At 47.8% G+C, this 13,243-nt stretch overlaps 1 protein-coding gene across 1 annotated transcript in view; it reads right to left on the reverse strand.

Annotated features, from left to right (window-relative positions):
- Positions 1–13,243, reverse strand: part of LOC144766630 (vesicle-associated membrane protein 1-like) — a 69,246-nt gene that overhangs the window by 12,532 nt on the left and 43,471 nt on the right. The window lies entirely within an intron of this gene.

Raw genomic sequence — 13,243 nt, forward strand, 5'->3', positions numbered from 1 at the left:
CCAACCTGATGCCTGAACGGCTGCGGAAGGCGGTCAAACTCCCAGCACGTGCATGCCTTCGCTGCGGTGCTGACACCGCGGATGTCTATCATGTGATTTGGTTGTGCCATGTAATACTACGATATTGTTCCCAACTTCTGGGGGTCTTGTCCGATGTGCTGGGGAGACCAATAGACTGTTCGCCTCAGATCGCGGTTCTGGGTCTACTGGAAAGGCTGGGGGAGGAGATCTGAGAGATACCTGCTGGGTTTGAACCTTGATCGGGAAGTGTGAGATTGCCCAGAACTGGATTTCAAAGAATGCCCCTGATCTGCAGAATGCCATGGACTGGTGTTCGAAAATGGAGGAACCAGTGTCTGCAGCACCTGGCTGCCTTGAAAACCATTGCAAAATATGGAGTATGTGCAGTGGTAGAAGTGGGCGGCATCGGAGGGGCACGGCGTGCCCCTACTTCAAAAAATAATTTTAGTCCGTTTCCCTACTTCTTTCTTTCAAAAGAATCGTCCCGGGACGGCAAGAATAGTCCTACTTAAAAACGATACATTTTGCATTCAGCTTCCAGGGGCTGCTCGCACTTCTCTGTTGAACTCCAGAGGCTGCAGCAGCCCCTTCCTGAGCTCTCACAGACTGTGGGCAGGCCCATTGTCATTCCGATTGAGGCTGATTATCCCCTTTCGAATGACAATGCGCCTACCGCCTGCCTTTAGCAAATCATGTGCCAGTGAGATCAGAGTTAATGATTACCGAGGAGCTTTCCCCAAACAGAGTACTGTGGGGAATTTGCACCCTTGTGTAATTTGCCAATGTTGTACACAGAGGGCCCGATTCACAGAAGTAACTTAAGACAAAATCCTAAACTTACTACTTTTGGTATTCACAGAAGGCATTTAGTAGTAGTAAAGTTAGGATTTTGTCTTAAGTCTGTACTAAGTTTGTCTTACGTTTGTCTTAAGTCTGTCTTATGTCTGTCTTAATTTTGTCTTAAGTCTGTCTTAAGTCTGTCCTACGTTTGTCTTAAGTCTGTCTTAAGTCTGTCCTACTACTTTTGATATTTACAGAAGGCATTTAGTAGTAAATTAGTTAGGATTTTGTCTTAAGTTTGAGTTTGACTCAAGACAGACTTAAGACAGACTTAAAACAGTTTTAAGACAAACTTAGGACAAACTTAAGACAGACTTAAGACAGACTTAAGACAGACTTAAGACAGACTTAAGACAGACTTAAGACAAAATCCTAACTTTACTACTACTAAATGCCTTCTGTGATTACCAAAAGTAGTAAGTTTAGGATTTTGCCTTAAGTTAGTTCTGTGAATCGGGCCCAGAGAGAACTGTGCAGGAGCAGTGACGGGACAGAAGAGGCGACAGGAAAGGAGAGGTAATTGGGCAGGAGAGATGTCCTGGCAGAAGAACTAATGGGCAGGAGAAGTGACAGGGCAGGAGAAGTGACAGCGTAGGAGAAGTGACAGCATAGGAGAAGTGACGGGGCAGGAGATGTGACGGGGCAGGAGAAGTGACAGGGCAGAAGAGGTGATGGGGCAGGAGCAGTGACGGGGCAGGAGCAGTGACAGGACAGGAGAGGTGACAGGAAAGGAGAGGTGACGGGGCAGGAGGAGTGATGGGGCAGGAGCGGTGATTAGGCAGGAGCGTTAACCGGGCAGTAGCAGTGAACGAATAGGGGCAGTGAACCAGGCAGGAGAAGTGATGGGACAGGAGAAGTGATGGGACAGGAGAAGTGATGGGACAGGAGAAGTGATCGGGCAGGAGCGGTGATCGGCCTGGAGCAGTGAACGGGCAGGAGTAGTGAACGGGCAGGAACGGTGACAGGCAGGAAAAGTGACGGGGCAGGAAAAGTGACAGGGAAGGAAAAGTGACGGGGCAGGAGAGAGGAGAGGTGATGGGGCAGGAGAAGTGTCAGGGCTGGAGAAGTGACAGGGCAGGAGAAGTGACGAGGCAGGAGAAGTGACGGGGCAGGAGAAGTGACGGGCAGGAGCTGTGAATGGGTAGCCCCCCGCCCTGGGCAGTGCACCCAAACCAACAGACCACGCGCGCAACCTGGGCTTCATCCTGGACTCCTCCCTCTCCATGACCAGACAAGTCAACGCCGTCTCCTCGTCCTGCTTCAACATCCTACGCATGCTACGTAAGATCTTCCGGTGGATTCCCACCGAGACCAGGAAGACAGTCACCCAGGCCCTCGTCACCAGCCGACTGGACTACGGCAACGCCCTCTACGCCGGAACCACCGCCAAGCTCCAGAAGAGACTCCAGCGTATCCAGAACGCCTCAGCAAGACTCATCCTCGACATCCCACGACACAGCCACATCTCCAAACACCTGAGAGACCTGCACTGGCTCCCGATCAACAAGAGAATCACCTTCCGTCTCCTCACCCACGCACACAAAGCCCTACACAACCAAGGCCCAAGATACCTTAACAGCCGCCTCAACTTCTACACACCCACTCGCCAGCTACGATCGACCAGCCACGCCCTCGTCGCCGTACCCCGCATCCGAAGAGCCACCACAGGAGGAAGATCCTTCTCCTACCTGGCCGCCAAGACCTGGAACTCCCTCCCGACCCACCTCCGCCGGGCCCAAGACCACCTCGCCTTCAGGAAGCAGCTCAAGACCTGGCTGTTCGAGCAGTAGCGGACCCCCCTCCCCCAAGCGCCTTGAGACCCTCCGGGTGAGTAGTGCGCTATATAAATGGTTTGATTGATTGATTGATTGAGGAGCAGATAACCGGCAGGAGCAGATAACGGGCAGGAGTAGTGAACGGGCAGGAGTAGTGAACGGGCAGGAGCAGTGACGGGGCAGGAGCAGTGAACGGGAAGAAACAATGACGGAGGAGGGAAAATGACATGGAAGAGCGGTGATGGGGTAGGAGATGTGACCCAGCAGGAGAAAGTGACAGGGCAGGAGACGTGACTTGTACTTATATTCCTTGCCGATTTATTTATATACTACTGCATGACATCCACTGATGTGTCTGCAAAGCATATCTGTTGCCCTGAATTTTTGTCCTGAATTTTGACCTCCTGACCTGAATTTTTGTTGTGAATTTTGACCCCTTGTCCTGAACTTTTACACTCACCATCCTGAATTTGTGCCCATGCCAGTTGGCCACCCTACTCTGCAGTGCCCACAATCTCCTCCCTCTTCCCTTCTTTCTAGGGGCCTGCAAAGCAACACTGAAAGAGCCAACAGACAACTGTGCATTAACGGGTGACACAACAGAGCAGAGCAGATTGTTGACAATGCAATATTGGCCCTACAATAGCAGTGGATTCCAGAACAAGGAGTGTAAAATCCTCTGTGTAGAGGATGCTGTGGTGCAGGGAGGCACACAAACTAGTTTATTTTAACAAGCTGACTACACTGAACAGGATACCTGTGCACCCTAAACTGGAAACACAGTGATCCATGGCGTTTATATCTAATAAGCAAACATATTTGCAGTATTGCATTGAAAAGAGTAACTATGCCGGACTGGCCGTTCCAGGCATCAGGCGTTTCACAGGGCGACTGAAAGGGTAGGGGGCCAGTTTAGTTTGAGGGGGCGGGTTTTGTACAAGTGTAGGAGTTTAAAAAACTTTATAAAACTTTATATATTCTTTGTATATTCAGCAGGTTTCGGTCAACAATACAAGTGCCAAGATAACTTTGGTGATCAATGTACCTGCTGGAGAGAGATGGGAGCATGTTTTGTCTAGTGGCTGTTTTACTCACCTAAGGTAGCGCAGAGGTGTAATAGGCCTGCTGGAAAGAACGTGTACCATGCATATCAAAGAGCAATATTTTATGTGCATAATTCAGGGGGTACTGCTTTGTGTTCACTTCCCGAATGAAAGGACACTTGAATACATATGTCCTGGCAGTTCGGGCTGGACTGTTCCCATTGGGCGCAGGATCAAGACTGATTTGCGTCTGGCTGGGTCCAAACTGGAATGGCATGGTGAGCAAACAAAAGATGGATTTAGGCCCAGATCTCTGTACTGGGGTGAATGTATGACATTGTTCTGCATTCTGTCCTCCAGTTGTTCTTTTTGCTATATTATGATTGAGCAGCTAGCTGGCTGACATGAATATGAAGGAGCCATTGTGGGTCTCCGTGAGCCTAGATTCTCCTGAAGAGCCCCTTTCTCTTCTGAGCCCTGCTTAACATATGTGTACAGGAGGAGCCCTGTATTCATGTCCCCAATGTTTGAGACAAAAAATACTCATGGATTTCTGAACAATGAAAGTAAAAGCATTGAGGTAACATGTTGTTCCTGCTTATATTTCACACGCTTTACATAAACCTGTATTCCCTATGAGTGTTTGCTTTTTCCTGAATTAAACTTCTAATAAACATGTTTATCCATAGTTTGAATTATATAAATGTATTAGCTGTAACTGGTCAGTAAAAAATGGTATGTTTTGCTATTCCACACCCCTGACTCAGCCCACTGATCCAATCTTTGGTTATTCCCTTCCCCCGTATTCTCCACCCACAGTTCCCCTACGTTTGTTTCCCCACTTTGACTACTGGGTATGTGATGGGATCATTTTGGGCTTTTGGGGATGTGATGTGAATCCTTCTATTGTTGGTGACCGGGGGGGGGGGGGTGTTGCTGTTTGCATGTATTTGGTTATGTTTAACTTGCTTACAGGTATGTTTTATAGTCCTGAAAACCAATAAAAATACTTTATCAAAAACATGTAAACATGTTTGAGGGGACCAGTGCTCATGGGCGGGGTGGAGTTTGGAGAAGAAGGCATGGCTCTGGGGCCCATGAGAACCAACATATCTATGGAGGGGGGTGGGGAAAAGAAGAGATGCAGTCTTTATGTTGGGCCCTACCACAGCATCCATTGCTAATCACCCCCAAAACTGAAAGTAAATTATCCTATTATGACTCTGGACATATGGCCTGACACACAAACACACACAAACGCTCTATCTATCTATCTATCTATCTATCTATCTATCTATCTATCTATCTATCTATCTATCTATCTATCTATCTATCTATCTATCTATCTATCTATCTATCTATCTATCTATCTATCTATCTATCTATCTCTCTCTCTCTATCTATCTATCTATCTATCTATCTATCTATCTATCTATCTATCTATCTATCTATCTATCTATCTCTCTCTCTCTCTCTCTCTCTCTCCCTCCCTCTCTCTCTCTCTTTCCAGCTAACCCTGTGTTCACCGTGTGATATTGGCTCTTCACTGGGCGACCGTGTCAGGTACTCTGATATTTCTTGGCATAGGGTGGCACTGTGTGAGTTGGCAGGTTTGTCTTGTGTTAAATGTTGCAAAGATCCCTTCAACAGAAACTCAAGCACGTGGATTACAAAAGCATGGATTTGCAGAAAAAGTGATCAATGGTGATATTGAAAACCTATAATGGGAATACGGTACCATATAGGCCCGCTATGTCGACAACCAATTGCTCCACATTTAAAAAGTCTTGAGTGCCCCGAAACCGTATGTGCACCTCCAGGCAGAGGAGCTAATAAAGTTGCCTCCCTCCTTCTAGTTGCTGCTTCCTTAATATGGAAAGAGGTTCTCTTTGTGGCAATGCACATCCTGTAGCAATAAGAAAATAACTTTTCTATATAGTGCTTGCTGCTGCATTGTTGCCGCTCCAAACTTGTGACTGCAGATCACACCAGATTGCCAGAGATCAAGTTGGCAGATTGTGAGCACTCTGAATGTATAGGCATATATCCCAATAGTGCAGCAGGTGCTGTGGCACCGAGGCACCGGGTCCCTCTTCAAACTAATCAGTTGCTGTTTTAACTACCAAATTGGGGGGAGAGGAGGGGGATGAGAAGGAAAAATTACATTGCTTGCATTAGGGTCCATTTTGCCCTTGCTATGCCACTGTCTAAATGCAATTTGTATTATTTGTCGGGGTTTGGTTGGAGCGGCTGCCAGGCAGAATGCGCAAGTCGAGGCTGTCCTAGTGTTTGGAGTTCTGGGTGCTGGCTTGTGTATAGTGTATGACTCAAATAGAGGCAGATGTCATCTGAATTATGATGGAAACAGATTTTAAAATGTTCAAAACAAATCAAAGTGCTTTACTTGGTGATGCTGAAATGATAAATATTTGTGAAACCTGATTTCCACACATTATCGTTGGAGTATAGTTTTATCAGTAAAACTGCATGTCTGTGCAAATTTAGTGGCCATTTCAATGGAAATTGTGCTGCCTGTAAATGAGTTTGTTACCACACTAGGCTTTTGTAGTACATATGCAACAGTGTGTTCCAAAATTCACCACAAGCTACATTCTACACCCTTACCACTCTCCTGCTGAATGGGCGTGGCCCCTTTGCTACACTTGGTCTTATTGTGATGCTTAAAATGTTCAGCAATCCCTATGACTACAATGATGTAACATTGATGGCAGCACCCCACACTGAAAATTGTTCCAGCACCACTGCATTGTCGTATGCTGCAGCTGCCCAAAAAACACAACACACATTTTTAGGTCTCGGCCAAGCGTATACTGCGCATCAGTGTCGTGCAGCCGACATTTTATGTTTAGAGTATTGGGGGTTTAAACCCGCCCCTCTTCTCCATTGGCTGGCCTCGTAAATGCTGGCCAGCCATTGGAGGAGAGGGGCGTCACTCCATTTAAGCCCCGTCTTTTTGGGATAGAGGAGTGTGTTTTTGCTATTCTTTCTCTTCCTGACATCATCGGGAGAGAGCACGCCCCTCATCACGCTGCCTGCACGTCCTAGTCAGCTCTCTGATTGGTGTTCCTTATTAACCAATCAGAGGGCCGACTGGTGCGTGCAGGCAGCGTGAGACATGAAATTCCTGACTCATGGAGATGTTCTCGTGTTGCTCCGCCGCTCGCTTCTCACCCCGGTTTTCGTTTCTCTGTTGTAGTTGTGTGCAGGGTTTTCTGCCCTTGCTCTGTACCCGGCTTTCAGCAACATCTTAGCAAGGGGCGGCGGTGACAGATGCTAATGAGCCAAGTTGCCAGGCGAGACAGGAACTTACTCTCCCGTCTCTCGGTTCAGCGCGTACTTGCAGAAATTATGCTCGTCGCACCATAAACTGGCTGTCTAACTCCTCGGAAGTTGTTCTCACGACCTACCACCGGATCAGCACCCACGGCAAGGCTGGGCAAAACAGCAAGAGAGATGAGCAAGTGTCACCGGGAAGGTAAGCAGGCAACGGCGCGGGCCGACCTAGGGGAGGGAGCAGGGACAGCTGCGAGCATCCCAGTCTCAACCGCGGCCACCTGTCGCGTGCCTCGGTCACGCGGGAGGGGCTGTGTTGTGGTGGAGGAAGGTGGGCCACACGTTCAAAGTCTAATGCAGTTACATTATTGAAAGGAAGGGCTTGCCTGTGCATGTTGACTCCAAACATCATTTTTGCAACAAGTAATTGAAAAAATAATACCCAATATCCATGCAATTAGTAGCCGTTTGATGTGTAAGCCTGCGTAGGTAACATGCATAATTAATGTCACCACCATCTGTGGGCGCGTCCATTTTTCATTCCACTCGCGGTTTCATTTTTGATGTTCAGACAATGCCGCGTGGAATGCAGTGCACACAGGGAAGGAACTAATCAGCTAATGAGGAACTAATCAGCTAATGAAGACCGAATGCATTTGCGGACTGAAAGTGAATATATGCATGACCTAAATGTCCTTTCTCTCAGATGCTCTTTCATGTAGGTGGACACGGAATATTCGTCTAAAATTGGTTGATGTATGTATTGTTGGGTTGTAAATGCTTTCTCATGCCCAGTTACAAAGTTTATCTATCCTGGAGTAACTTTTTGTTTCTTTATGTGGCTGTGCTTGCTCTCCTGCCTCCCTGGTTGTGCTTGCTCTCCTGCCCCCATGGTTGTGCGTGCTCTCCTGCCCCCTTGGTTGTGCGTGCTCTCCTGCCCCCTGGCTGTGCTTGCTCTCCTGCCCCTGGCTGTGCTTGCTCTCCTGTCCCCTGGCTGTGCTTGCTCTCCTGCCCCTTGGCTGTGCTTGCTCCCCTGCCCCCTCGCTGTGCTTGCTGCCCTGCCCCCTGGCTGTGCTTGCTCTCCTGCCCCCTGGCTTTGCTTGCTCTCCTGCCCCCTGGCTGTGCTTGCTCTCCTGCCCCTGGCTGTGCTTGCTCCCCAGCCCCCTGGCTGTGCTTGCTCCCCTGCCCCCTGGCTGTGCTTGCTCCCCTGCCCCCTGGCTGTGCTTGCTCCCCTGCCCCCTGGCTGGGCTTGCTCTCCTCCCCCCTTGCTGTGAACGTTTCTTCTGGCCTCTGTTCCCTGTGTGTGGCTCTGTGTGTGTGTGTGGCTGTGTGTGTGTGTGTGTGGCTCTGTGTGTGTATGTGTGTGTGGCTCTGTGTTTGTGTGTGTGTGTGGCTCTGTGTGTGTGTGTGTGTGTGGCTCTGTGTGTGTGTGTGTGTGGCTCTGTGTGTGTGTGTGTGTGGCTCTGTGTGTGTGTGTGTGGCTCTGTGTGTGTGTGTGTGGCTCTGTGTGTGTATGTGTGTGTGTGTGTGGCTCTGTGTTTGTGTGTGTGTGTGTGGCTCTGTGTGTGTGTGTGTGTGGCTCTGTGTGTGTGTGTGTGTGTGGCTCTGTGTGTGTGTGTGTGTGTGGCTCTGTGTGTGTGTGGGTGGCTCTGTGTGTGTGTGTGGGGGGGGCTCTGTCTGTGGGTAGCTCTGTGTGTGTATGTGGCTCTGTGTGTGTGTGTAGCTCTGTGTGTGTGTGGCTCTGTGTGTGCGTGGCTCTGTGTGTGTGTGTGGCTCCGTGTGTGTGTGTGTGGCTCTGTCTATGGGTAGCTATGTGTGTGTGGCTGTGTGTGTCTCTGTGTGTGTGTGGCTCTGTGTGTGTGTGTGAGGCTCTGTGTGTGTGTGGCTCTGTGTTTCTGTGTGTGGCTCTGTGTGTGTGTGTGAGGCTCTGTGTGTGTGTGGCTCTGTGTTTCTGTGTGTGGCTCTGTGTGTGTGTGTGTGTGTGTGGCTCTGTCTGTTGGTGGCTCTGTCTGTGTGTGTGTGTGGGTGGCTCTGTGTGGGTGGCTGTGTGTGTGGGTGGCTCTATGTGAGTGACTCTGTGTGGGTGGCTCTGTATGTGTGTGTGGGTGGCTTTGTGTGGGTGGCTCTGTGTGGGTGCTAATGCAATAGGTCTTGCATTTGTGAGCGATTAAGCTATTGGCATTGTAAATGACAATGCCATTTATTTATGTTTTAAAAACAAAAACATAAATAAAAATAATGTCAGGAGCAATGCCAATAGCTCTAACTTTAACAATGCCGAGACCATTGCATTGTAAATGCTTGTTTAGTGAATCCCGAGTCTAGACTGGGAGACCTGGAACTGGGCTGCAGGAGGCCTCAGTGGGAACCTGTTGAAACTGCACTAAAACCAGCAGGACGGCTGACGTCAGAAGGCTCCTTCCCAAGAGCTCACGTCACTCAAGGGGGCTGAAGAAGCAGACGGTGGCCTTAAAGTACCCGTTCCTTTCAATTCTCAGATTTACAGTTTCAGCTCCAGGGGCTGGAAATGTGAATCCCGAGTTATGTAGCACATGAATGGTAGAGTGGGGCTTTGCAGTGTGGACGGACGAGGGGCATTTCTGCTCCCATCCCTATGCCTGAGCCCTCCCCCACTGCAGTCCTGCACTAAGCTATTCACTGCTTCCCCCACTGAAAACTATCCTTCTCCATGCCGCTAATATCCAGCCTACACCCCCCCCACCCCAACCCCCAACCACAGGTCCGTGCTTTAAATGGGCCGGTACTGTCCGGTATGCACTATTGGCACTTTTGAGAGTACCGGCACTTCTCAAGAGAAATGCAATACTTTTAATTGGAGAATACCGGCACTTCTCAGAAACTAGAAGGCACTCTGGTACAGAGTAACTGCACTTCTATTTTTCCATTTCAAGTACTGCCCCCAGTGGCGTAGCAAAGGGGTGCTACACCCCGGGCAGCACGAGTTTCACGGGCGCCGCTACCCCATACCTGCATCTATTGCTGGGCGGCCGCAGAAGAAATCGCCAGCACCCCCTACCACTCTTAAAACACGGGTGCGGGGCAGCAAATGCAGGGGGTCTAGCTACGCCACTGCACCCCCCAGCATGCATTTAGCATTTTCTCAGTGCAGGTGGTAAATGTGTGCACAAGGCAACATTGAGGATTTTCACTCAGTAATTCTGTGCATACATAACCCACTCCAATTCAGTTTAATTCATAACTGCACAGAACCGGTGAAGTGTTACCCTAAGGTAACAGTAATTACGTGTGTGTGAAGTTTGCACCTCGCCAGTACTGTGCCACTCGTAATCAGACCCTAGGTGTGGATTAGCATCTGCACACGGATGCCCTTGAATCTGCACCTGCCACGCCCACCACAGCATGCTCCACAAGCGTTGCGGGGCCCGGGTAGCACTAGAGGCAGTATGCACACACACATTGGTCTTTGCACATGCACATTTCCATTGTGAATCCAGGCATGCACTGAATTAACCTTTTTTCATCTGAAAAGAGTTTTTACATATAGGCTATAGAGCTTTCTGTTTTCCTTCTATTTCACTTTGCATTCTGGAGAACAGCACTTATGCATTCTCAAGGGCATAGCTTGGTCAGTAAGATTGAGGGGGGGGTGAGCTTCAGATCTTCCAACGATGGTGCTGGCATATAATGTTAAAATACATTATACGACAAGCGGGCGCATGATAGGGGCTAAAGGGGTAATGGGAAGGGAGACTAATGCAGATTGGTAGGAGTACTAACCGGGCCGGACTGGACATATCGGGCACCCGGCAATCCCCCGGTGCGCTACACGGGTGGGGGCCGGTTTTGGGCCCCTGGGGGCCGTTTTTGTAGCATAGCTCCAAAATCGTCCCTGTACCAAAATCGGCCGAAAACCGGCCCCGGCCGAGCACTTTGCCAGGGCCGGTTGTGGTTCCCAGTCCAGCCCTGAGTACTAAGTGAGAGAAAACACATTATTTTGTAAAATAACCAACATGTCCTTGTGTAACGTAACTGGTGCTCATGTGAAGCAGTCCCTTTGGGCCGAGTTGGCGTTATATAAAATTGCACAAAAACATATATATATATATATATTGTTGAAGACTTTCAAAACAGAGAGAGAAAATTGTGTGTGCGTTTTTGTCTGTGTTCTATTCATCTAGTTAGCCTGGCGTCTTGTTGCTAATTGTGCAGATTGTCTCTGGGATGCTCTTAGGGTTCTAAGTAATTTCTAAACAAAATTCTTCTATAGTGCCACGATGATTTATCATGTGATTTACATACTTTGCAAAGCCCGACATTTTGTGAGATTTCTCCGCCTCCGATGCACCTGCCGGGGCGGTGCACGCTTTGCAGACAAAGCGATTAGCTGAGTGGACACCAAGTTGTTTTCCTCCAGCTTGGCAAAGATTTTTACTTTCCTAAATCAATCTCAAAGTGAGAGTTTGTTTTTGAAAAACAAAATAATGCAAAGGCCTTGGCGGGAGAGCTCAGCCTCCTTGTGCTTCAGGGACATTGATCGATTTCCATGCGCCCCGCCCTAAGCCGACCAATGGTTTCCAAAGCGATTTCCAGTGGCCTTCGTCCTTCGCTCCTCTAGTCATCCCTTATTGAAAATTGTAGACAGAAGCACATTAATAAATCAGAAATTTATAAGTCACAGTCAACTAGCGACAAAAGCTAGCCAAATCTACATGTAGCCTTAGTTTCAAAAGATCGTACGAATCACGTGGCTTCCAGAATGATTAATGTGGTTGCCAGCTCAATGTGGCCAATGACTACCAAGCTGGACAGAACCCTATATTTTTGCCTGTTGTTTGGTACACAAGATCTTTTAAAACGCAACATTTTTATATATTATTTCCAGTTTATTGTTTTCTTTATTAGCTAAAAGAGAATAGAAGCTGTTTAGTATCCATCACATTTTGGGGAACCCCAGTTACCTCCCAGCACTCCAGCTGCATCACTCAGGGTTAAACATGTCAGTTGTTGTTCAGCATTTTTGAGAGACATTTAAAGTAAATCTCCCTTTCGATTATCAAAGATTTTGCTTGGAGTCTTTCATTCAAATAGTGTTCTTTTTGATGAAAAAGTGTGCATAATCACAGTTTATGCTTGTGTTTTAATTCTGCATTGAATAATATCTTGGAGGGAGTCAGGGACAGTGTTGGTAATTAGCACCAATGCTTATTTTATTCTCTAAATTACAATTTTTATATTCTGTCATGATGTTTTCTCGCCCTATAATTAATATTGTTTTGTTAAAATTCTACAGTATTAATTCCCCTTCTTTTTAAGACGCCTTTTGGAGAGCACGCACTCTGAGGTTGGTGCCAGCTGACTGCAGCGCTTTACAGTTAAAATATTTAAAATATCTTTAACTATGGGTACTCCCTGAGCCTTAATGTGTGGTTATACATCAGTAAATCGATAGCTGGGCTGTATTGTCAAGCAAACTCCTCCCCTCCCGCCATTTTAGCAGCACACTGTTCTCTGCACTCCCAGAGGATTCAGTCAAGGGCACAGGGACATGGAGAGCTGACGCCATCTTTGAAAGGTGTCCTGTGAATACCAATCTCAAACATCATCAAAGCCAGTCGAGCGGCAGGGACGTCTCTTCATCCAAGGCGCCGGCTCGCTGAGTCTGGAGGGGAAGAAGAATGGCTTTATGATCCATTTCTCTCTTTTGCCGCAATGATCACAGCGGCATTGATCTTCAGGCCGTGAAAGAAATATATGTTCTTCTTTAATAACCCAGCATTTTCTGGAGTTACTGAGATAAAAATCCGGTCTAGTTGTTCCCTTGAGATGGTTCTAGTGATTGAGATGTTGTTTAGCGATGAATTTATATGTGGTCTTGTGACTGACCTATTGTTTATTGATGCGCCTAGAATTTGAGTAGGGGTCTAAGAATTTCTTTAGTGATACATTTAGATGTAGTATAGTGGTTGAGGTGTGGCTGGAGATACATTTAGATGTAGCCTATTGGCCAGATGTGGCTTAGTGACACTTTTATATGTGTTCTAGTGGTTGAGATGTTGTTTATTGGTGCGCTTAGTGTTTGAGTAGTGGTCTAAGGATGTCTTCAGTGACTGGCTAAGATGCGGTCTAGTGGTTGAGGTGTGGCTGGAGATACATTTAGATGTAGCCTATTGGCCAGATGTGGCTTAGTGACACGTTTATATGTGTTCTAGTGGATGAGATGTTGTTTATTGATGTGTTTAGTCTTTGAGTAGTGATCTCGGGATGTCTTCAGTGACTGGTTAAGATGCG

This window comes from Lissotriton helveticus, chromosome 7 (assembly GCF_964261635.1).
Source record: "Lissotriton helveticus chromosome 7, aLisHel1.1, whole genome shotgun sequence".
NCBI classification, from domain to species: Eukaryota; Metazoa; Chordata; class Amphibia; order Caudata; family Salamandridae; genus Lissotriton; species Lissotriton helveticus.